The sequence below is a fragment of the Mauremys mutica genome, chromosome 7, assembly GCF_020497125.1.
Source record: "Mauremys mutica isolate MM-2020 ecotype Southern chromosome 7, ASM2049712v1, whole genome shotgun sequence".
NCBI lineage: Eukaryota > Metazoa > Chordata > Testudines > Geoemydidae > Mauremys > Mauremys mutica.
The window spans coordinates 7,964,791-7,990,899 of NC_059078.1; the positions used below are offsets into that span (position 1 = coordinate 7,964,791).

Sequence of the window (26,109 nt, forward strand, 5' to 3'; positions counted from 1 at the left end):
AAATAATATCCAGGAGCTTTAAAACAGCTGCATTTAAAGCTGGAAAAGCCAGTATAAAAAGATAAGATTTCAATTTTGTCTTAAATGAATTCACTGCATCTGCATTTCTGATGTCATATGGAAGTGAATTCCATTGTGAATGGCAAGCAAAAGCCCTACAGTTATGAGAATTTAATCTGAATCTTTTATTTTTTATGTATTTATTTTTTAAATATTGTTCTCTTTCATATGTTCTTTGTGGATTTTCTATCTTATGGCTCACATGGTATTTATTCCCTTAGATTGTCCTTACATTCCAAATCACTTAATAAAACAGTCTCTTGGGAAAAAATATCGTTAGCACAATAAGTAGTTTCAAAATGACAACCATGATTCATGAAAGCAGAATACTTTTTAAGTGGAAAAGTTGTCTGCAATATTGCATTCTCTTTGGATACGATAGGCAATCAGCATAGAGCGCTCACATGATGAAATACATATGGGCACAGTTATTAATATACGTAAAAAAAGAAATATAAACAACAAAAGACCATCCAGAAGTTTCTGATCTTTGTCTATAGAACACTTTTTTTCTTGTATTCTATTGTGTGGTGTGTATATAGCCAATCACGTTACAGTTCAGAAATCAGAAACTGGAGAAGAAGGATGGTCTATGGGCTGAGATGCTGGGCTGAGATTCAGGAGACTTGCATTTAGTTCCTACCTCTGGCACACAATCCCCATGTGACCTTTGGCAAGTCACTTAATCTGTGTTCCAGTTCTCCATCTCTATAAGGGAGATAACTGCAATGGCCTTCTCCCATCCTTGGTCTGTCTCATCTACTTTGGTTGAAAGCTCTTTGGGGCAGGGACTGTTTCTCACTGGATGTTAGTATGGTACCAAGTGCAAGGTGACCCTAATCTTTGCTGTATGGCAACACAATTATTATAATAGGTTGTAGGTAGAGATGCTACATTAAACACCCATTAGTCACGTGTTTCCAAGTGCCTGGCTAGGCAACTGCATCCTTCTCTTCCTCTTTCTGGGTGTAACGCCACAGTACTCGCTATACACGCTGTGGGCTTGTCTACCCAGCCCTGCAGTTTGCACTGCCGGAGTATAAAGTGCAGTGCCCTGGGTAGACATTGCAAGTGTGAACGAAAAGGCACCTAGTTCACATTAATGTAACTTTCTTTGCAAACCAGGTACCTTTAAGTTCATATTTGCAGGGTCTACATGGGTCAGTTACAGCGCAGAACTCCAGTGCATGCTGCAGTTCACACCCCTCTAGTCCAAACTGCAGGGTCGTCGTGTGAATGTACCGGGTGTGTGGATTTTGGTAGAGCCAACAGTAGGCATACAGGTGCTTAAATGCAGAGGCCAGCTGGACTCTATGTAACTCACTTTATCATCACAGATCAGTTAAAGGAGCCCAAAGCAGCACATAGTAAGGGTCAAATTCTCAAAAATAGTGTCTAAATTTATGTTCTTCCTATATTTACATGGACAACTGTTAATGCCAGCAAAATACTAGGGACACCACACTTTGTGTCGTGCATCAGAGAAGGAAGGGAATAATAACACTTCCCCTTTCCCCAGAGGCTGCATGCTGGCAGGTCTTGGAGGGGCTTCTGTCGCTGTGAAGTGGTTAGGGACTGTAGAACAACTGCTCCACACAGCATGCTTTCCAAAGCCCAGTAGATATCCAGGTGATGATCATCACGCCAATGTGATTCCTCTCAGAGATGGAGGGCTGTACTGGCATGGGTGGAGTAACTGACAGCTACATTGCTGCTCGAGAATATGTACATAGGGTACTTTTCAGCATGATCTGCTCCTCCAAGTGTTTTGCAGCCATTATTAAGATTTGGATAATGCTGTGAGTATGCACTGTTTGGATGCAGCCACGCTGAATGCAGAGTGCTCTGCCATGCATTTCTCTACTGTCTGCACTTTCTCGCCCACCTCCGCGGTCCTCTGATTGGATTTATCCTTCTGCTTCTCCAGTTTAGAGAGTTTGGGCCTGAATCTCTGCTGTGCTCAAGGCACAGCATGGGAGTAGGAGGAGGGCAGGTCATCAGATTCCTAAGCATAGGTTAGAGCTGCCTGGGGCTGCTCTAACACATGCTAACTGACACAAGGCCTGCCCTGCAAACTGTGGGGAGAGTGGTGCAGCAGCATGAGCAAAAAATCTGCCTCTTTATTTGCACTCCCTTCTGCCTTTGCTCTTTGTTCTGGAAAGGCATATTCCTTCCCTTAGTGGCTCTGTGGAGTGGGTGGGAGTACGTGTGTGGTTTTGCCTTTAAATTTTGCCACTGTAAAGCTGGTTGGTTGTAAAGTCTGGTGCTTAGTCCAGGTAAAAGGCTGTGAAGCAAACCATGCCGTCTCACAGAAATACTAATGGAGGGTTGAGAACAAGCTCAGAGCAATGGCACAGGGTTTCTGGTAAATCCCTTGTTGGAAGGAGCAGCTTCCAGGACTGTGTAACATGGGTTGTGGCCTTCAAGACCCACAGCTGCCATAGATCTCTTGGAAAAATAACCCACAGCGCTCACAAGTTTGACCCCTCTTGCTGCTTTTCCGGTCCACTTCCCTGGCAAGAGCCATGCTGCCATTGGCCAGTCACCTTGGCCCTGTGCAAAGCCTCCTGGGCTGACAGGAGCCCAGGTGCGAGTCACAGCGAACGCTGCTTCGAGCAGTGCTAACTCAGGTGTGGGTTTCTGGCCCTGGATCCATCACCCCTTGGGCAGAGTGTGCTGGCGAGAGCAGACTCTCCTGTCAACCTCAGCCTGAAACCTGAGCCTTATACCACACCAATGGGGGCAGAGAGGAGAGCTACTGTAGCACAGTGCTGACGGGGTTGCAGCCCCAGGAGTTCCTCGCAGGAGGGCATGACTGGAAGTAGAGTTTACTGATACCTACATCTGAATGCTAACGCAGAAGCAAACATATCTAGTTTTTCCCTAGAGGCTAGGCGGCACGCCATACGGCTCTCACTTTAAGAGCTATTGACCAGTGGATCAACATGACTGAGGTCTGTTCTCCTCTCCGCGTCACGTAACTAATCACAATGGGAGTCACGTTCATTTATAGACATGCAGAACACAAGCTGATTTACTAGTCCCTGGTGATATACTGCTCTATTTCTTTCTATCTCACACTTTCACCTGTTGGGAGGTCTAGTGTTCCTGCATTGAGCTGTGGTATAAACTAGGTAGAAACACAGGCTGGATCTAGCCATGCTAGGCATTTTTCTTGAACTCTTTATGTATCCGTCTTTTTAAAAATGTATTAAAACATTATTTATGTCAGCTGTTAGAGTAGCAAATGGTGTTTGAGCAATTCAACATCTGTGAGCAGTGAAGGGAGGGCTGTACCAAGCAATAAAGTAGCTGCCAGGATAAATAGTTGCATTTGTCAGCAATTAGGCTATTAAATGACTGTGAGGAAGAGAAAATGCTATTAGGTGTTTATACAACCCTTGATTCTATAAGGTGCCTTCCCGTTCAGCCCAAGGTTTAAGCTTGTGGGATCCCACAAACTCCTTGCCAGAGGGAGCTAACAGCAGAAACTCTGGGGGGAAGTTCTGTGTCCCTATAACATATTACCTTAGAGAAGATGCACATTCTTATAGTTAAGTCACCTGTTTAGGAGTCAGCTCTGCCACAGACTTTTGGTGACATTGTCCAAGTCACTGAAATTGGTCAGCTTCCCATCTGTAAAATGGGAATTCCATTTCTTCTACCTTTTGTCTGTCTTGTCTAATTTGACCGTAAGCTCATTACGGCAGGGACTGTCTTACTGTGTATGTGCGTACAGAGCCTAGCACACTGATATCCTCATCTTAGCTGAGGTCTCTACATGCTATGAAAATATATATAATAATATTAATATATATTAAACTTGTAACTACTAAGGGCCAAATTCTGCTTGTCGATACTCACACTGACTTCAATATGTTCCAAGGGCAGTATCTGGGCATAATTTTTTGTTTGTAAAGGGCTGTACTTTGGCAGAGGAAGAGTATCCCTCTTATCCGCAACGTGGCTGTGAGCAAGAGTCAGCCGGAGGCGCACCTGCATCTCAGAGGGCAGCATTCAGCCCTTTGAAGACACAGTTACAACAGCAACTGCCTCTAGGTTCTGTAAATGAGTGAAGGATTCAGTTTCACTTGGTAATATTTTGACACACACAAGAGAAAATTACTGTTATAACATTAGAATGCTGGTGCTAATAAAAAAAATCTACAGAGGATCTTGATTTCAATTATCCACAATCGTCTGCTTTTCTCCCCACTAAAAATAACATCACAGGGTCTGTTTGTTTTAATTTCCTTTGAGTGATGGTAGGAAGCACTGCACATTTCTAATTTGCTTAATGCACTTTTGAACTACAGTATTTAAGGGCTGAAAATAAGCCCTAAATATCTTATACTTAATTGGCACATAGGAAAGAATTTTGGAAGGAATTTGGGCCTCTGTGACAGCTTAAAAGTTACAGCAAGACATGGTTTTATTGTAATGTCTTGATTTATCTAACTTGCGTTGAATTCTAATTGCACTAAATGAGCAAAAATAGGTTAAGGGTTACAGAAGCTTTACTGACAGACAGAATAGGAGTATGTATTGAACTAACAGAGACTAGAAAATCCTGCTTAACTAACTCGTATGTAAGGTCATAAATTAAATGTGATGATAACCATGCAAAAGGGCACTAGATTTTTAGGAAAGCCACTGTTAAAATTCCATGTGACGAGCTACTGTCTACAACCACAGATACAGGGATTCAGTGGAAACAACAAAGAATCAAGGCCCTGATTCACTCAGAATTTGCACACTTCACTTATTAATGGATCTCATGACTTTGGGGGCCTGATCCCCAATACTATATCAGTAGTAAGCCAAGCTCTAGAAAGCCATGGCTGCAGAGGCGCTGGAACAATTTTTATGGTGCAGGTGTCGAGAGCCTTTGAACCAAATTGTAAACCCTGTATATTTTGGAAAATACTTCAAGCCAGGGGGTGTGGCAGCATCCTCAGCATCCCTACTTCCAGCATGGATGCCAGCTCTCAGTTAAGCCAACCTCTGTAATGGTAACTGCTCTGTAATGGTGGGTGGCAAGATGCCTTGGGACAAATGGATCAGAAGGCAGCGGAGCGTTCTTATCACCTGGAAGCATCAAGAAATCTCTTTTAGGCCTTGTCTTCACTGCTAACAAAGGTGTGTTTTTTACCTCAGAGTGACTAACACACTTGAGCAATCCTGAGGTAAAAACACTTGAGCCTAGGCACTTTTGTTCTGAGTGTGAGGTAAACGAGGCGAGGTCTACCCCAGATGGGAGTATAGTGCTGACCTTGAGGAGTTTAATAAGGGAGAAAATGATCCTAACGTGGCTAAACATTAAGAGGGAAACTGTAAAAATAATTTTGTATTATAGTAGCCTCTTTTCTGACCCCTCGAACCAGGATCAGGGCCCTGTTGTGCTAGGTGCTGCACACATACTTACTAAAGGTACATCTACACTGACAGTGGTGTGTAAGTACAGATGCTGCATGCCCAGCTAGCGTGGGTATAAACAGCAGTGTAGACAGTGAGGCACTGCTTAGCTGAGTAGAGCGCCCTACACACCTGAACTTAGGCCACATACCTTCCATGGCTTTCTACACATCCAAGTAGATGTAGTAGCCTTTCCCTGCTGCCTGTGCTCTACACTCTGCTGTAAGTGTAGACATAGCTCAGAGATGGTCCCTCCCCTGAAGAGTTTAATAGTCTAAATAGACAAGACACACAAATGGTGGGAGGGCAACTAGCTGTCCCAAGGCCACACAGGAGAAAGTTCAGTGACAGAGCTAGTAATAGAATCCAGGTCTTCGAGTCCCAGCCCAGTGCCATACTGGCTTCCCTGTTTACTACCACCTGTCATGGTTCCTCAGTGCTTACCTGAACCCTGGTAGATTTACAAGCTGCTCATCAAACTCTTAGCAAAAGACAAGCAAACAGAAGGGTCACACCATAATGTTTCTGTAATCCTACAGTTACAAGCAGAAAAGCCCATTGAAGCCCAGGGGTGTTTCTGGGGTCAGTGGAATTGAGCCTGAGGATACTCGAGGATTGAAGTGGGCCCATGAAAAGCCATACAGAGCCAGGGGATGGTTGACTCCTGATGGGCTTGGACTACTACAAAGAGCCCATTTCTTCCCTCAGAGGCAATAGCATAATCCTTTAGCCCACTGAGAGGGGGTAGGAGAGAAGCAGGTGGGAGACCATTCTGCCAATGCTGAGAGAAAGACGGTCAGGAGGGCAAGGTGCTGCCACCATCCAGGAAGCCAGTTTTTGGCAGTGGTCCTGCTCACTGGAAGGCTCTTGCCTTGCCAGTCTCAGGCCAGCTCTTCAGAAGCAGCATTAACCATCATCAGTTCCCTTTTCACCTGTGTGTCCTGATGTCTCAGCACCATCCTCACCAAGCCCCACCCTTGACCTAGAAAGTGGAGGCCAGGCCACCATTCCGGTCCAGAGCAAGAATGATGGTGGGTGCTTTAAACCACTGCTCACCTCCCTGTATGCTCATCCCAGCTAGGGGCCTGTTCCCTGATGTAAGTTAGAGCAGCCAAGAGGCTGCTTTTTACGTAAGCGTAGCTGCCACAGCTCCATGTGTCTTGGTCAGTGGAACTGGAGTCAGAGGGCCCATGTTCTGTGGAGGGACTGTTATTGACGGGACGCCAGTGGGGAATTAGGCTGGAAGCAACTCGCCACATAGACAAAGCCATCCACAGGGTTTATAAAAGGTCCACTTGTTCCACTTAGCCTGCATTCAGTTTTGCTCACTGCTAATGAAACACACCAGCTGCCATTGCATCAGATGAGAAGAGTTGGAGTGCAGTGGAGCGCCGGCTGGGCCTTCTGCCAGCACATGTCCTATCCTGGAGACTGCACCTGGGGAAGTCTGTATGATAAAGGTGGGCAGGTTGACTGCCTTTAGGGCCCATTTACATTGCTGGAGTCTACCAGGCAATGGGGAATCATGAAACAGAAAACACTGCTGGAAATTAAAGATCTTTTGTGTTTTCAGCTCCAAAGGAGGTTTCTCTATCACTGCCAGTAATGACAGTGTGGGTCAGTGGGTGGGATACTCACCCATTAGCTGCCATCGACTAAACTCCTCTTTTCATCTTTCACAAATGCCGACTCCTGTCAAACTAAAGAGAGCGAAACTCAAGTCTAGTGCTACCTGCTGGTCTGGGTGCCATGGCACATATGTCACGTGAAAGCCACATAATCCAGCTTGTGGTTTTGTCACAGCTACAATAAAAATTTATATTGATCTAAGTTCTAACATCAAAATCACTATTCACCCTAGCGGACATGGTTACAGTCTGAGATAATTCATACTCAGTTTTATTACATCTTCCTTAAAATTCCTTTGCAGTTGGTCTCTTGGCTATCTGAGTGTTCTTGCTTGGCACAACCCCACCAATATTTATATCTTCAAGAATTTTGCTGCTAGGAAAGAATATTAGTGATAAAACTCTTCTGGACAGATGAATATAGAGATACATGACAGGAGTCATTCACCATATAACATCCTGTTAGGATGTAGAATAGTCAGTGTACTGTGGCCTCATTCAGCTTCTTTTGCATGTGCAGTTTGTTCCTTCCCTTGGTCCATGTTGCTTGGAAGGTCTGCAGAGCTCATGTGCCACTCTGCCATGTATATATAATAAGATCATCCCAGCCTCACTGAGAAGGGAACCAGCCACAAAGAGAATTTTGTATGTGTTTGGCACGTCGGGGACCCGATCCCTGATATATTCCAGTAATACACTGGTGAATCAAAGAAGTGAGGGCTTCAGGGCTTGGAAGCCAGAAGTTTTGAGTTCAAGTCTTGTGTGTTTGGATCTAAATTCAGATCCAAACTTCCCTAGACTATATGGGCACTGAGATCTGGTGTTTTGATTTAGGTACCTATCTTTGAAACTCATGGCAATACAACCTTAACAGAACCGTCCTCTCCCCTCAACATTATCACATATTGTCCCTTCTCCTGGCTATGCACATGCAAGTCATTTAAACCATCCCTTATGTCAAGAATATGGAAAGAATGCAAGTGTGAAACCTGCTTTCCTCATATGCCAAGAGAAAAGCTGCAGCAAGCAGTAAAGAAGCTGGTGACAGGAAATGTGTCTGGTGTTATCAAGGTAAAAGACAGGATTGTAGATATGAAAACAAACTGAAGCAAGGCAGATATGGTATTTTATCTATTTCAAGATAGATTTACTAGGTTGTAAGATCCCAATTCTTTAGGGCTGAAGGTGGTGAGAGTTTCCTTGTCAATCCACATGGCATCAGTGAGGTGGTGTCAAAGAAAGAGTCCTTCCTGCCCTCCCAATGGGTTACAGAACAATATTGACCACTAGTACTGAGAGAAGGAAGTCTAAAGAAAGTTGAGTGAGGGAAATAGAGGGCTGCATTTCAACGAACAAATTGGTAATAGTGGACTGTTTGGGATGATGGGATCAGAAGGAAGGGGTCAGCCCCCATACACAAAAGTGAAAGAGGAAATGGAAAATTCAGAGCTAAAAAGCTGAATAGTTGTAAATAAACGTGCAGAAAAAATACTGCATCCAAAATAAATAATGCAATGCCTAAAGAATTTAGGATCTGCCTTAAATGTTACATGTGAATCCAGGACCTCTCCTAATAATTTTAGAAAATATCCATAATCTTGTCATTTTAACAGCAGTACAAGTTTTCTACCCTTTTTATCTTTCCCAGCAAATTAGGAACTGAGAAGTGGGGACCTTCTCCACATAAAAATTGTATTTGCCATTATAATTGTCTTTGCAGTTGTACAAGGAACAGACTATTTGATTTCAGATGAGTAAAGTAAATTAAGAGAGGACAGCTTGGCATCACGGCTGAGAAGACTTAGCCATCATAAAGCTAGCTTGGAGCTGCTTTATACTGCAAGACAAACATAAACCAATCCCCAGGCCCAATCCAGCTCTGATGTAAGCAACCACAGCTACATTGACATCAACAAGCCTGTTCCTGCAAGGTAGCAGGGCTGAATTTAGCTCATTGGGTTTTAACATTAGTGGTGAAGGGGAAATATCAGACTTTCAAAAGCAAAATTAAATGTCAACCGTGCAGTAATATTATGAAGTCATCCAAGCAAGGAGGCCCGATCTTGCATATTCAACGTCAATGAGACTACTCAAATGAGAAAAGTGAAACACGAGTGTTAGTCTGTGCATGATTAGGCCCTTGACTGGCCCATGTTCTTGTACCATCTACAGGATGGAAACAGAATTTATTTGTTTTTCTAGTTTCAAAATTTGCCCCAGATTAAAAAACAAACAGCAAGAAAGGTGTCTGAATGAGAAAAAACAATTAGAGGCAAATTCTTTCTTTGATGAAGTGCATGCAATTCCAGCTGACTTCAGTGGGACCTGCATGTATACATTTAAGGGCATTTCAACATGGAGACACATGCTGTATGACAAGCTGGGGTGACAGTCTACAGCGCTTTAGTGTGCCATGTGGACGTTGCTGCCACGCATTTCCATTTCCATAGTGTGCTTTGACATCCATCCATTTCATGAACAGCAGCAGATCAAAGTGCACAGTGGACCGTTTCATGAACAGCAGTAGGTCCTCATGGCCACTTAGTATGTGGCAGTCTAGACCAGTGGTTCCCAGACTTGTTCCGCCGCTTGTGCAGGGAAAGCCCCCGGCGGGCCGGGCCGGTTTGTTTACCTGCCACGTCCACAGATTCAGCCAATAGCGGCTCCCAGTGGCCACGGTTCAGTGCTGCAGGCCAATGGGACCTGCGGGAAGCGGCGCGGGCCAAGGGACGTACTGGCAGCCTGGCTTGTCATGCACGAACTCTCCAGATATGCAAGCTCCTAAGAACATAATCTGGTTTTAAATTTTAACAGGGTGCTCGGCCCAATCCTGAAGTCAATGGGTGTTTAGCTATTGACTTAAATGGGAGCCTAGCTGATCCCCATGTGCCAAATCAATAGATAAAATGTTATGCAGATTTCATATTTCTCCAATTCATCATGCGCCCTTGAAACAGCTGGCTTTGCTGTGCTAAAGGCTGAAACTTTTCTTTGGTCTGATGTATTATTAAATCAATGGTTAATTGAATTAATCTTGAATATTATATTCAAGCTAAGAAAATATAGTGTATTCCCCTCTGTAATACTAACCCACACCCATGCAAACCAGAGACAGACAGTGAATATATCTGATATACTTCATGGTGGTTACCTCTTTATGACCTGAAAGCAAAAAATACAGTTAAACCAACACTTTTTTTCTAAGTGTGATATTATCAGTGTAATAGTTAATTATCCATATTGACAGATGTACCAAGCCACTGCTCCTCAGATATAGCTCCAAGTGATCATAAATAAGTGGTTTAGTGGACAGGGCACTGGACTGGGACCCAGGAGACATGGAGGGGATGTATCCTTGGCTCTGCTGGAGACCCTGGGTAAGTCATTTACCTCTCTGTTTCCCCCTCTCACTTTTTGTATGTCTTATTTATTTTGTCTGTAAGCTCTTTGGGGCAGGGCTGTGTCTCTCATTATGTGTCTGTACAGCACCTAGCACAATGGGCCCCAAATCTCAGCTGGAGCCTCTAGATGCTAGTGTAATACAAATACATACATAGAAAGGCCCTCTCAACCCACTAATCTAAAACCCTCTCCCCTTTCAGTCCATCCCACCTTCCCCTCCAAGAATCCTGGAAACCTCTGGAAAAACAGAGCAAATTTGGAGGCCCTCAGATGTGGGCTGTGTTGGTCCAATGGAGGGAATAAGTGTCAGAATGTGCAGAACCTGCTCCCTAAAAGCCGCCTCTTGTTTGAGCCAGAGGCCAGGGAGCTCAGCCACATCAAATGATCACAGCTGCTGGAGAAGGAGATGGGAAAAGAGGTGCCCTCCAAGGACCCAAACTGTTTAGACCTTTCTACATCAAAAATGACACCTTAAACTTCCCCATAAGCAACTAGCAGCCAAGGAAGGTGCAAATCTTCAGTGCACTGAATAATTAGCCAAGTATTTAATGACATATGCAGCAACAATAAAAACAAAGAGATTTAAAGGGCTTAGTCTTGCAATTCCTACTCAGTCAGAAGTTCCACCGACTTCAATAGGAGTTTTGACTAGGTAAAAGTTCCATGGTTAAGCCATACGACCCTCATTCAGCAACATGTGTTTATGTCCCACTGAAGCTAAGGCAAAGTTAAGCACTTAAAAATAAGAATATGCGAAAGTGCTTTGCTGAACTGGGACCTCCACTGGTTATAAATGTGCTTTGAGGAACATACACACACACTTAAAACAGAAAAAAAGTCTACAGAGAGCTATTTAATTTGGAAGTCATAAATCATACCAGCAATGACTGTCACTTCCTTGGTCTGCGTTAGACAAGGGATCCCTTTAATAATAGGCATTCTCTCCGAGAAGTCAAAAATGGCTTCCCCCAGCCAGTAACTATTACAGTGCCATGTTTATCTGTGTGAGAGAAGTGAGCCATGGCAGTGTTGCCTTATTTACATTGTCATTGAAGGCATTAGAGTGCAGGTGAAAGCTGAGGGAAAGGGAATGTATTAGAAGAGGAAAAAATTGAGAATTAAAAAAATCCTTCAGCTGTTAATCAGATTCCTATGTTGATAAAATATGTATGAGATCTCCTTTAATTAATTAGAATAAACTATGTAACACTGTAGGAAACAAATTGAAAATTTAATAAAGTAAGTTCACTTCCAATTTCTTTTGAAGACAGAAGCTAATTATATTTAGTTCTGTAATTATAACTTTAATTAAAATATAATGCAAAATAGTCCATAAAGTGAAAATATAAAATGGAGCCTTTAAGACAATTTGTTCTTCAGGTAAAAAAATCATAATTTCAAATGAACACTTTAATATCCCTGTTTCTAAAATTTTCATCTTTTCAGGGTAATTTGAATTTTAAATCCATTTTATAACAGCTAATTAATGTTAGTTTTCTTTTTCAAAATTCTTGTCTTATATTCCTGCCTATATTCAGGGAACTTTTCTACTCTGTCTTTTATATGCTGTATTTAAAACTGAGTCACATGCTTTATTTACTATTGCATATTGCCTCTGACAAAACCCAGTTTTGATGTGGAGGATAATTTGAAAACGCATTGAGAAGTATATCCACATAGTAACGTCACCTGAGCAAGGAGGGAGAAGAGTGCCTGAGGCATAGAGACTCAGACGGATTCAAGGAAATTTGGATACTGCAGTACAAAATGAGATTGGTGACGAAGTGACCTTCTGTTGGTGTTTTCAATGACCATTTATTAGTAACTATGTCTGAATGGTTTAAAACGAATTTGTAGTTATAACTAAATAAAGAATCTTACCAATTGTTTCTAATGCATGGCTCACAAAAGCTTCTGTGATGTCCTTGAAATGTTTTTGTTTTCAACTTCTTCACACATCTTGTGTCTATCAGAGCCATATTTAAAATCTCCTTGCATTTCTCCTGCTTCTTTAGCTGCAAAGTACTTAGGCAAGTCCCACTGAAGACACCGGATGTATGCACATGCTTAAGTGCTCTCCTGAGTAAGAGAAGACCTACGTGCCTTACTGGAATGGGGCTTTAGAGTCTTGGACATTTAATATTCCACTTGTTGCTGGTAGGGGTTGTCATTTCTATGCCCGGAGCTCAGATCTTGTCAGCTCACATGGCTTCCGCTACCATCTCTATGCTGATGAATCACAAACCTTGATTTCCAGTGCCAACCTCTCTGTCAGCCTTAGAGCCCTGCAACCCAAGCCTGATGGAACCCAGCTACAAGTGTTGGGTTCAGGTCGGTTGAGTCTGAAAACAATCTGTCTCTCTCGAGCTTGGGTCAGGTGGTCTCTGATCCCCTGGACTTGATCTCCTCCTCTTGCCCTTGCTGGCCCCTGTTACCTTGCTGCGCTGTGTACACTGCAGAGTGAATGTGCCAATGAGTCACTCCACAGCACGGCGAGGGGAAGGCGGATGGCAGTAGTGGGGCATGCAGCACCACCATGCCAACCCCAAAGGCAGGAGACAGGTCACGGGCACATGGCCTGGGAAGCAGGAAGCCTCCACCAAGCTTAGCCCCAAGGACAAGGCTGCGGCGGAGTTGGCAGCCCTAACACAGGTTCGGGGGCTGGGTGGGGGGAAGTGTCAGATTCAGGTGAGGTCTGAAAGCCACTTGACACTCTCAGACTCAGCTGGACTGCGGGTGTAGCTGGGTTCAGGTTGGGCTGTAAAATTAGGTCCAAGCAGATCTCTACTCAGCCCATTTCTCTGTCATTTGATGGGTCATATAAACAACTCAGGCTTCACATGGCCAAATGTGCACTCCTTGTTTTTTCTTCCAAACTGTCTCCAGTTCCCACATTCTCTGTCCTTATGGGCACAGTCAATCCCACCTAGTACGTAGGTGGGAGTGGTCATGTTCAGCTCTACTCTCTTCTCTGCCCCTTGCATACAGGCTGATTCCATGTCCTGCCACTTTTCTCTCCAGAACTTTTCTACGAGCTGGACTTTTCACAAATGCTTGTGTCTGGGTCTTGACTATCTTCTGTCTTTATTATTGCAGCTCCCTCCTTTCTACCCACTCCAGTCTGTACAAACCCAACAGCTCTTCATCTTTTTGTCTGTCAGCCAGACCAGGTCAGCCCACCCTTTTGGTGACCCTCGCTGTATCTCTCCATGGGCTCCCTCTGCTCTGCATCACCAAGTTCAAGCTTCTGTCCTTGCCTCCGAAGCCTTACACAACACGACTTTCAGCTACTTACCTGACCTAGTCCTTTAACACGTCATCCCCACCATTCACTCCAGAGCATCAGCATTGCTAGCCCCAATGCCCTGTGCATCTCCCCATCTCCCACAACTGTTTCCACACCCTCCTTTCACACACATTGCTCCTGCTGAACTGATTCCCAAGCTGCTACCATCCTTTCATTCAGACCCCACCGTAAGGCCCATCGCAAAAAGTTAGTTAATCCAGGTATTTTTATTTCTTGACTTAACATTCATTATAGATCACATTTTGGTCACCAAGGGTCAGCAACACAAAGGTTCAGCAACACGTGTCTTTGCTGAATAACCACGTTATTGCATTCATGACACCTCTGTCCCTACCCCTCTTGACCCCTCTATTTTGTTGCCCCTTTTTAAAGTGATATGTGAAATTAGTTCACAAGCTCTTTCAGGCAGGAACTACATGCAATTTGCCCTGGGAGTACCTAGCACAGTTAGGGTCATTGTAAGATAATAATACTTGGTGATACCTTATTTGGCACAAACAGATATGTATGCGGCATCTTTGCAACAGGTAACATATGCAGCCATTTGCATGGCTGCACAATCATATTCGACACAAGGCTGACACTGTCAGATACATTTAGCCCTTTGCCAGCTTTTAAATTTCCCTTACTGTTAGGTATCTTTTTTACTGGAGGCATCCTTTCTTGCTGCCATTTTGGGGTATGGATGGAACATCAGGCCTACTATTTAATTTCCCGACTTTCATCTGTATGTGTCACAGCTTTACAATTGTTTAACTGTTGATTTTAACATTATAACAACACGACATCCGCCATTCCCTCCACGCAGATAAGATGTGTCAAGCGTGAGTCAGGTGTGGTAATGATAACTGAACAAACCAGCAACCAGAAATAGAACAGTTCAAAAGAAATGCTGGATTGACATATGCTGTTTTCCTACATTTGTTGAACATTATCATCCATTTCTAGCACTGTAGTTGGAAAGCAGAAAAATAGCTGGGTATGTTTATTTTGTAGAGTTTACACCACATAGTTTGCAATATAGTCAGAGCAGATCTTTGCGGTGGGATATGAGCTTCATATTCCATCTAAATGATCACATAGTTCATTTTCTCCTCTTCCACCTGCTTCTTGCTAAAAGGATGCACGTTGAGGTTTGTAGGGTATTACTGCCACTGATTGACTTGAGTGCTGAAGTGCCACTAGAACCCACTGCTGGGTGTTACAGGTTTCTCTCTGTGCCAGTCCACAGAGGCTACAAAAGTTTGACCTTTTAGCTCAAGAGGTAGCAGCTCATGCTTTTGTCTCTGGACGACCCTGGTTTCAATTCCTGTTGCGTCAGCTAAGGTGACAGCCATCACACCACCGAGTCCCAAATCCTGATTCTGCAAGTGCTTTCCATGGGTGAAATCTGCCACAGTACAGAGGTCCAGCTCAAGATCTTTGGACCCATTAGACTCATTTAAGCCCTATCTTACTGAGTAAGGCCTTGTGCTGGCTCTCCGAACAGGGGTGAATTTTTCCCCATGTGCAGAACTGGAGAGCTAACAGATTGGACTATCGGGGCATTCTGAAGTCAGCGGGCATGATTTTGATGACACTTTAGTGCAAATCAGGAGCAACTTCACTAAAGTTGTTGGAATTACTCAAACCAGTATGAGAGTAGGATTAACAAGAATGCATTGGCAACATAGAGCCAGATTCTGCCACCCTTATGTTCCATAGTACCTTTACTCCATAAGTAACCGTAGCACATTAGGGATACAAGGCAATGTGGGTAAGGGTGACAGAATCTGACTCTTAATTTCAACGGTGGTTTTACATGAGTAAAAAAAGCAAGATTGGGCCCAACTGGAGTGTTCTGCAGGTAAATGAACCTTCAGGATCCAGTCCCTTGAAAGCAAAGATTAATGTATGGATCTTTTATTTAGCACTTTCCTCTGTAACTTATTTTAAACATACGGCTAGATTTGGAAAGAGTTCAGGCCCCAGTAGCCCCCATTGTTCGAGGCTGAGCCTAAGATGAACCATGGTAGGGTGACCAGATGTCCCGATTTTGTAGGGACAGTCCTGATTTTTGGGGCTTTTTCTAATATAGGCACCTATTACCCCTCACCCCCGTCCCGATTTTTCACACTTGCTGTCTGGTCACTCTAAACCATAGTGAGGAAAAAACATTTGTGGAGTATCTAGATCAGCATTTACAATCATATTAGTTACCTTGAGTTACAATGAGCCCCAAACCTCTAGTCTGTAAGAGCCCCCATTACATACCAGGACCCCATTGTGCTAGGCATTGTACAAACAATGAACACAAAGATGGCCACTGCCCCAAAGAGTTTACAATCCAAGTATTAGTCTACGATTTAGGTATAATTGTAACCCTTCTTCCCAGTGTTGTTGGCATGAAAAAGGACCAGGTTCAGTTTTCTAGGGTAGTATTTCTCAACCTTTTTGATCCCAAGGACCAGCTTGCTGCCTTCCTAAATTGTGTCAGGGAGATCTTGGGGACCGGTGCTGGTCCATGGACTGGTCATTGAGAAACACTGTTCTAGGGGTTCCTTCTGAAAACTTAAACCCCAGTTTGAGCCTCCACTCAGAAACCTGTGAAACTATTTATATCACCCCACCTGCAAGCACTGAGCCCAGGGGTTAAAACAAAGAGAACTTTACTGGGAGGAAAGCCAGCAAGCAATATCCCAAGTATCTTAACAATAGCTCCAACCTCAGATCTTCTCTTGCAGTTGGGAGGGGCTATAGCATTCTAGTCACTTCCCTCTTCCCCATCTCCCACACTCACAATTTGTTGTCCAGGGTCAGAGAGGTCCAAGAATTCTGGCAGATCAGAGCTGCCTGGGCTGATCTGGAGGTTCTACTACCAGACCCATCTGACATGATATCAGCTTTGAATGCAGGGGCAGGAGGTCCACACCAGAGTTCCTGCAGTAGGTTGCTGCCATCAGCTGATTCAGCCCCAGCCACCTAAATTACCATCATCTGCTTCAGCTCCATCCACTCCCTTGAAGCCACCTCTGCTCAGATCTCAACTCTGCTCCATTTGCTGTCTCAGAACAATCTACAGTGCTGAATTTTCTGAGACTTCAATAGCATTCAGAATGCTTAACAGAGTCCTCATCGCCAGAGGGGCATTCCCAGCAGAAAATAGGAACTAAGCCTGTCACCTCCCTTTAGCTGTGCCCAAGATCACTTATCCAACTGCACCTGATTGTGGTCTTGAACATGGGGACCCCTCACCTCAGACCCATTCGGTGTAGATCTCTTGCCCTCTCATTTCCCAACAGGGTAAACAGCATTTTGTTGCCCCCAAACTCAAAACTTAACTGTCATTTAACCAAAATGCCCCAAACTGTCACATAACTGAAATGCAAATGAGGCATGGCTCATCCAGTCATATCCCTTGCTCCCCAAGGGATGCCAGCAGAGAACTCCACCCCCCCATGGAGCCCCTGTCCACCTGGAGCCCTTAGGCAGTTTTGGATTGCTCTTCTCTCTCTTCATCAACAGGAGTCAGTACTGAGCTCCTTACTCTCCAGGGTTTCAAGCCACAGGGTTAATACAATCTGTTCCTAGCTCTGCCATTGATCTGCTGAACAAGACACTTCCTCTCTGTGCCTTTGTTTTCCCTCCCATCCGTTGCTTTGTTTACTTAGATTTTAAGCTTTTCAGTACAGTGACTGTCTGCCTGTGTTTGTACGGCCCCTAGCCCAATGGGGTGCTGATCTCAGCTGGGCACTCTAGGCACTATCATAACACAAATAATAATAATAACTTAGCCCATAACCTTTCTGATCTAATTGTCATTATTGCTCACTGTGCCAGAGTGCTGGGAGTGAACAGGCAAACCAGCACTTTGATCAGTTAGGCACTGGTCCATTCCCCTGGAGAATGGCTGACTGGGGATACGTAGCTAATTAATTGATCAATCTGGGAGAGCTGATGAACCAATTAGCCATCAGCCGATGGGTATGAAAGAAGACACAGGAAGGGACTGAGTGGGTAGATCTGTGGTAGTTGGTTCTATTATGTACTGAGATCTGGGGGAAATGGATGTTTCTCCCTGGCCCTGTGGGAAATTGCTAAAAGGCAAGACACACTGTCAATACTTTGTGGCCATGAAACTGTATTGGTGTTGGTGATGGGAGCATAACTACATGAAATTGCCACTTCCTGGAAAGTCTGAGAGGTTTCTGGAGATCAGAGGACATGGATGGGGTGTGCCAAGTTATACAGCAAGAAAGAGAAACCTATGAAGAGAAATAGGCCGGGTTATAACACAAGGAATGTGAACATCCAAATATTTTCCTTCCTCTTCTTTTTATGAAGTAAAAGTTCATGTTTTGTTTTGTTTTGTTTTTTGTTTTTTTCCCCATCTGTGTTAAATGAAAACATCTTTACTTGAAATTCATCATTCTGCAATGGCCATTTCATCACCTAGACAACATAAATAAAAGATACTATTCTTAGTCATTACTCACTCAGTCAGGGAAAAGAGAAAAATTGAACGTTTAGGAACATTTTACTTTTCTGTCATTTTAGAGTAAATGACACTCCTAAATGATGGCCAGTCAAACCTACAGAATCTATTAGTAACTTGATAATAAGCGCAAAGGGATGGTGGGACCCAAAGGAATCTTAACGTGGCATTCATCAGGCACGTCACATCATTGCTACTGGTAATAAAAGCATTTTTGTTTTATGCTGCCATGTCTACAGAGAATATTTTTGCACTATTGCTAATAGTGATATTGCTACATTCATCATATTGTTTGATATGAAATAGCCTGAAAGCATTGGAAATTGGCTTTCATTATTCCCCTCGCCCCCCAGTTTAGGAGCTAGTACATTGGTGGAAAAGTTTTCCTAGCTTTCAAACGTACACACAAAAAGATTTTAAAGTTTCAAAAATCCAAGCATTTGTTTTTACTACAGTGTTTGTGTTTTGTTGTATTTTCAGACAGAATATTGATGCTTTGGTCATGTTGACTGCTGTTCTGAATGACTCTTCAATGCCTTCGGTCAAGTCTTTTAATTCTCTTTGCAGGCAAAAGTCCATTGATCTATGTGAAAAATCTGTCTGTATACAAACTACATGATTATATCGCCCCATCTCAACTTTTCAGGAAATAAGCAGCAAAAAGGGCTGCGGTGACTTGCCTATAAAAATGGGAAATAATTTTTATCTCTTATTCAATGTTCTTCTGATTAGTTAATCTGAGACAAATTTGAGCTGGGACTTAAATCTTAGGCTGAAGCATTATTGCCAGTCATTGATGGATTCACATGGGCACTCATTTTTATATTAAGTGCAGAATATATCAACACAATATATGGTCAATATGCCCCCTGCTCCCCTAAAAATATAGACAAGTACAGAATAAATAGAGCTGTCTTTTTAGGCTGCCTTTTTTGAATCCTGGAATAAAGATGATCCATCTACTGCCTTTGACTGATGAGCCAACCAACAGCAGCATTACGCTGCGTGTCCACTCTGCTGCTGCTTTGAATTTGCATGGTAAAGCTTGTGCAATTTCCTCTGGAAATATAGGGCTAGGATAGGCAAACTACTTCACAGGGGTTTATTCAATAGCAGAGACCACAGAGTACATTCATCATATTGAATTCTTTCCCACTGACATTTCATCATTTGCATGTAAGAAGTGCTATCTGATTTCCCCCCTCCCATAAACCCGTTGTGATCTTTGTTGTTGAAAAAAAGAAGTCTTTGTTGATTTTTCAAAACTTATGGTCTTTAAGCCCTGTAAACCTATGGTCTTTAAGCCCTGCAACCATTTTTGGGGAAAACCCCACACTACAGGGTTTTGAAGGACTAGTAAAATTCAAAGAACCCTTTGTTGATCCTGCTTGTACTGCAGGAATGGATTTTTGAATTACCCAAGTCTGTTATTGGTGTGGTGTGCTCTTTGAAACTAAATTCAGCTTGGACCATTTTATCAAACTACAGAAGTTGTCATATTGATCGTCTCCAGTAAGATCCAGAAGGTTTTATTAACACTCTCCTCAGTAAACCAACCCACTTTCTGTCTGTGACATACAGTTGGGCAAGACAGCTTGAATAGCTAAAGCAAGCTTTGCGCTTCCTAGAGGCATGGTGGTGGCAATATAGTGAATAGCCTTCTACTCTTCCTTCACATTAATCTTATTCCCTCTTTATAATGTGCAAACATATCAGTTGGCTCCACAGCACATTCCTGCTAATAAGAATATGAGGTTATGACAACTTAATACAGATTTTCAGAGGTTCATGCAGTCAATAAAATAAAAGTACACCTTTTTATTACAGTGAGATATTGAAATAATATAACAATGGTCAAATTTATGAGTACGATTGTATGACAGGGTTGCTAGTGATGGGATGGGGGCAGGGCTCAGTAGCCCTGGTGCTCACTTCTGGTTTATGTCTTATGTTCCTAAAGCTCATGCTTCGGGTTTCAGCTGGACACCTGCTGGGATGAGGAAGGAATGTAATCTGGGAGGGTTTTTTATCTCCTTCCTCTGAAGCATCAGAGATGGCCACGACTGGAGATGGGACATAGGACAGGCTGGGCCAGTGCTCTGAGGTGGCCCCGAGCATTCTCTCTCTCTCAGGTACTTGGCTGGCTGGTTCTTGCTCACATGCTCAGGGTCTAATCGATCACCAGATGTGGTGTCAGAAAGGAATCCTTCCTCCCAGGTAGATTGGCAGTGACCTGGGGGGAGGGGGGGCAGTTTGCCTTCCTATGAAGCATGTGGATATGGGTCACTTTCCAGGGTTATCTGGGTATATCTCACAATCTTTTCCCTGCCATTGCAAGGGTCTTGGATATGGATTGACCTTGGTCCCTCATCTTCTCTGTCTGTGGCACACAATAGCCTAGTCTGTAATAGTTTGGTTTAATTTGGGTTGTTGGGTTTAGTGCGCAAGTGCTGGGTGGAGTTTGTAGCCTGTAATATGCAGTGAATAATATGCACACTATACACTGAATAACTGACTTGCAAGGGGCTTTTTACTCTCGTTTTCTCACTCCTTTTATGCCGGATGCTGGCTGTATTCATCTGATAGTATTTTAAGACTGTAAAATATGCTAATGAAGGGCCAGGTTCTGATTCTCTTCATTCAGCAAGCAGGCCTCTTGAAGTCACTGGGACTGCTTGTGGAGTACTGAGCTTTGCAAGATGAGTTAAGGGGATCAGAATCTGGCCCTAAACAAAGAAAACAAAACGACTTGCCAAATTAATGAACTCTAGGAATCAGAGTATGAATCTATTCAGCTCTCATGAACTCAGCCCTACTTTCAAAATACTGTATGAAGAGTTCTATAATTACAGCTCCCAGAAATAATACAGACTAGCAGCAGCATCTCCCTTTGTGGATGTCGACTCCCTGTGGACACTTGCTGCACAAATGGAAAATTACAGACTTTCCTGCGTGCGGCTGTGGTCTCCCAGAACAGACCATGGGACATATAACAACTCAATGCCCGATTCACAAAGACAAAGGAGGCATCACAGCAATACACTGTTCTACTCCAGACACAATGAATCTGGTTTAACCTTCTAAATGTAAAATTATAGTTGTTGCTCTACATTTACATTAGCCATACGAAGAAGACGACTCCCTACTAACCTTCCCTAGTTATAAGACTTTAGTTTCCCACGTGCTGGCCCTTTAAATTTGGCAGAGGTCAGCTGCTGCAGGCCTAGCATGGCCATTTTGCTTGTTGGATCACTTCCTCCTTCCCACCTGCTCTGCATTCTTAATTCCTGTAATGTTTTCCCTCCTTTTTCTCACACTGAAATTATTACACTTCAGTACCCTCTTTGATTGCCAATTGTAGCGGGCTGGTTACCTGCTCCAGCCCTGACAGGGTTAAAACCAGCCCAGGCTGAGTGGGAAGCAGGGTCAGCTGGGGCCACGCCCCAGTTAGGGCCTGGCTGGCCCTATAAAGGCTTGACAGTCTCTCTCAGCCTGTAGAAGGAGAAGGGCCTGGCTGCAGGGAGCTAGACACAGGGTACCTGAGTGGGGCAGGGCTGGGGGAAGGCAGAGGAGCTGGGGAGCTCCAGCCTGGAAAGCCCCAGGCTGCGGCCTAGCATTGGACTAACAGGTACTGAGGGTTGCAGAGGGCAGCCCAGGGGTAGGCCAAGGCAGCAGGTCCAAGCCCTCCTTGCCAGTGATGAGTGGCTGATACTGCAGTCTGCCCCGGGGTGTGGGGCTAGACAATGACTGGCAGTAGCTGTATCCTGAGGCGAGGTGCGGATTGTGGGTGGGGGTTCCCCGGGGAGGGGAAACTTTAAGACTGAGGGGCTACTGCCAGGGGGCAGCACCCCAGGTAACAGGACACCGGGTCCGGGAGGGATGTGGGGGCCAGCAGCAAGGTGGATCACCAGCCTGCAGGGGGTGCTCCAGGATGCTGGAAGAGCTAATTCCCTGAGATGACCAACAGGAGGTGCCGCAGGGTGAGTCCACTCCCTTACACCAATAAGAAGAAATAAACCAGGTGAGGAAAATGCCCATACTGATTCCAGGATAGTCTAGATATTTTAAAACGTAAATATGCATTCAGAAATGGATAGTGTCTGAATCGGCTTTTTTAGAGGGAAGTGAATTTTATTATGTGTCAAAGGAAAAAGCAAAAAAAAAAGTTTTGTTGTGGGAAAGTATAGAGACTGCAATCGATTGTGCAGGGAATTTCTTTCCTTTTTTTTTTTTTTGAATTACGTAGCTTCATCACTTCAAAAGCTGATGTGCTGCCATACTTGTGGTTCATGTTTAGCTATTCACATTTTGTGTTCCATGGTTCTTGCAGGATTGATCTCATGTTCTGTTTGCTTGATTCCAAAACACATTTCTCCTTTCAGGCCATAGTGTTTTTTTCCTGCTGATTTCCAGTCTCCCCTCTTCCCCCTCTCTATTTAGCAAATTAGAGCTCTTCAAAATGACTTTTGCTGTGTGAATATTTGTTTGCAAAGCTGGAGATGTTTTCCAAAGAATCTGCAAATATATTCCACAAGAAAATGTTGCCATGATTGCCAAGGAAGGCAGCTATTCTGTGTGAGTGCCGTGAAATTTCACCAGGAGCAAACTTCTGATTTGTTGCAATGAGGCAGCTTGCCATTTTTTAATAGCCCCACTATGCAGCCTCTAAAATGTCAGTTCTTTTAGCACTGCCAGCCTGAATCCCCACTGTAGGTTCTGCTGGGTAAGGCACACAACTTACATGTGTAGGTTGGCCACTTCCTAGACCACCATATCCATTGGGACCATAGTCACGCTTATGTACACCTTCAGGCCCTCCTCCTAGCAGAGGACATACATGGGGTCAGAATTTATGGAAACATGATGTTTTGTTAAGGGTGAATTTTTTCTTTCCCATCTCTGTCTAGGATATATATTCCTCTTTGTTTCCACAAGTCCTTTGTCCTCTGCTCTCTCTCTTCTGCTGTCCAAAAATATTTTTTCTGTTCTATGTACCTAGTCTCTCTCACTCCCCTGACCCCGGTTATAGATTCTTTGCTCCTTCAAATCTGCATTGCTCCCCATTCCAGCCTCATCCACCTTCCCTAGTGCAATTGCTACCATTATGCTATCCCTGGAGCATATCCTGTGAACACTTACTGCTACCACCAATAGGTGGACTGGCCCCATGTTGAGCTTGCTACATGAAGCCTGTTTTCTGGCACCAAATGCACAGCTATTCATTCTTTATTGTCAGTTCAAGCACAGTCCTAAAGTACTTCAGAACAATGCATAAAAATGATGTGGCTATAACCAAATATTCCCAACTGAGGTGCTAACAAATAGCACTTACTTCTTTGTGCTGATTAAAATTTCAGAAAGCACAATCTAACTTTAGGACTTGAAATAGAAGACAAAGTGGAATAAGTTTCATTCCGTTAAAATGACTCAATTTTGCTCTGAAGTCAAATGGGAGGTTTTGCCATTAATTGTAATGGCAGCAGGACCAAGCAGAACCCTCTTGCCTGGTTTCTTTGGGGGTGTTCAGTAGATAATTTTGATGTTGTTTGATCTACTTAACATTTCTCTGGTCACCTTTAAAACTAATGTTAAAAAAAAAATTCTTCATACCAAAAGTGAACAGAGATAAAAGGGCTTTTTCAGAAAAGTTAGAATCAGAGCTTCAAGGCAGATTGAAGTAGCTCTGGAGAAGTTTGTTCTGTAGTTATATAACAATTTGAATGTGTCTGGCCCATTGAATTGCTAATCCTGGCAACAGCGTTGTTATTGTCTAGTGGCCTTGAGCTTACAAAGGTTATCTCCTGTGTATCCTTCTTGCCTGCTTTCTAAGTGGCCTAGGAACATCTACAATAATTTGTGCTGTAGTGTAAACTAACCAAAAGCCATTAAATAATAGAAACCTTTATAAATACTCAGTTAGATCTATCTTGTTAAATATCCTGTTGCACTCTGGTTATTGCATTGCCAATTTAGCACAGTCCAACTGTCTTTTTAAAGGAGATTGGCATTTTGTACCTTGATTATTAATGGTAACAATAATCCATGGAGCCCCAAGCCTAGGGTGCACCATTTGGCCAGGTGGGCTCATGGGTATGGAAGTGGTGGAGGGATAGCTCAGTGGTTTGAGCATTGGCCTGCTAAACCTAGAGTTGTGAATTCAATCCTTGAGGGGGCCACTTAGGGATCTGGGGCAAAGATCTTTCTGGGGATTGGTCCTGCTTTGAGCAGGGGGTTGGACTAGATGACTTTCTGAGGTCCCTTCTGGCACTGATGCTCTATGGAATCTGTAGCAATGGGGAGGGTTCCATTGGCCAAAGTGAGTCTGAGGAACAGCTAGCTGGCAGGCATGAATATCATAGCTGCAATTGGGCAAGACATCAGGAGAGGAGTAGAAAACATGGAAAGAGGCAAGTAGGCATGGCAGAGAAATGGGGCAGGCAAGCTAAGGAAGGAGCAGCAGAACCAATGGAGAAGAGCGGTCTGTCTGAAAAGAGCTGCAGCAAAAGGGCAGTGTTGCAGCCCTTGGCTGTCTGAAGTAGCAAAACGCTACTGAGATTACGACACGTTATTTCAGGGTCTTATTGGTGTGACAGGTTGGAGCCCTCGAGAAGCTGCCTCGTGTGCTGAGATACCACTGAGTCTACCTGTTCTCCCAGCCGGGGCACTCTTTAATCTGTCTTGCTGAGCCAGGCTCTTAAAACCGCCTCTGACACACACAAAGGCAGGGCCACACCCAGCTGCAGATCAGCTCTGGGAAGACTCAGCTTCAGGGACTTGCTCCAGCACTCAGATGTCCACCTCCCTTGGAGTGCAGACCCACAGATAGATTATGAAATTTGCCCCCTCCCTCAGTGGGGAGAGAGGTGTGTACAGTTCTTACCTCCGTCCTTCTTTCCCCCGGCCCCCATTAGAAATGACAGAAACTGGGTGTGATAATAAACAAAACAATTTTTATTAACTATAAAAGGCAGATTTTTTTAAATGGTAAACGGGATAACAAACAGAACAAAACAGATTACTAAGAAAATGAAATCAAACATGTAAACTAAGCTAGTTTCACTAAATAAATTGGTTACAAATAGTATTTCTCACTCTAGATGTTGTTGCAGGCAGTTTGCAAAGCTTCCATGGTTCAGAGTTCCAATTATATTCCTTTTCAGACTAGATCCATCTCAGTCTGGACTCCTCCCTCACCTTCCCTTTTGAAGTCTTTCTTCTTGGGCAGACAAGCCATGGAGAGGAGAAGACCCGTTTGCCTTCCTCCCCACCCTTAAATAGGATTTACAGAAAGCGGGAATCCATGTTTCCCAAACCTGGCCACCCCCTTCCCTTCCAGTGGAAAGTTACAAGAAGTCCCAAGTAATGTTTTAGTATCGGGTGACAAGACCACCTGACTCTGTAGGATCTCACGTCCATGAGTCAGCGGCAATATGAAGCGTCCACAGGAAGGCCAAGCCTTTTCACAGTCCATTGTTCTTGCTGATGGGTCATCCGCCCTGTCTGGCTTTTCCATTGTTGTACCTGAAGTGTTAGCAGTGGGCATCACCCCAAATAGTATAATTGAAATACAGATACATAGTCAATATTCCTAACTTGAGATACAGAAATGATACTGGCATACAAATTGGATAATCACATTTAGTAAATTATCACCTTTCCAATGATATCTTACAAGACCCGTCTTACATAAGGTACATCTCAGTTATGTCATATTCATATCATTAGCATATTTTCATAAGGAATATGGAATGGAATGTCACAATCGGCATTCATGGAATTGTAACAATCTTGAATACACAGGATCTGTGGGATGCGGGGAGAGG

At 43.7% G+C, this 26,109-nt stretch overlaps 1 long non-coding RNA gene across 1 annotated transcript; it reads left to right on the top strand.

Moving 5' to 3' along the window:
- The first annotated feature begins 6,662 nt into the window (after positions 1-6,662).
- Positions 6,663-12,213, top strand: LOC123374078. Its single transcript, XR_006580997.1, has 3 exons — positions 6,663-6,935; positions 10,351-10,480; positions 12,135-12,213. It is a non-coding gene; the product is annotated as an uncharacterized LOC123374078 (long non-coding RNA).
- Positions 12,214-26,109: the final 13,896 nt, after the last annotated feature.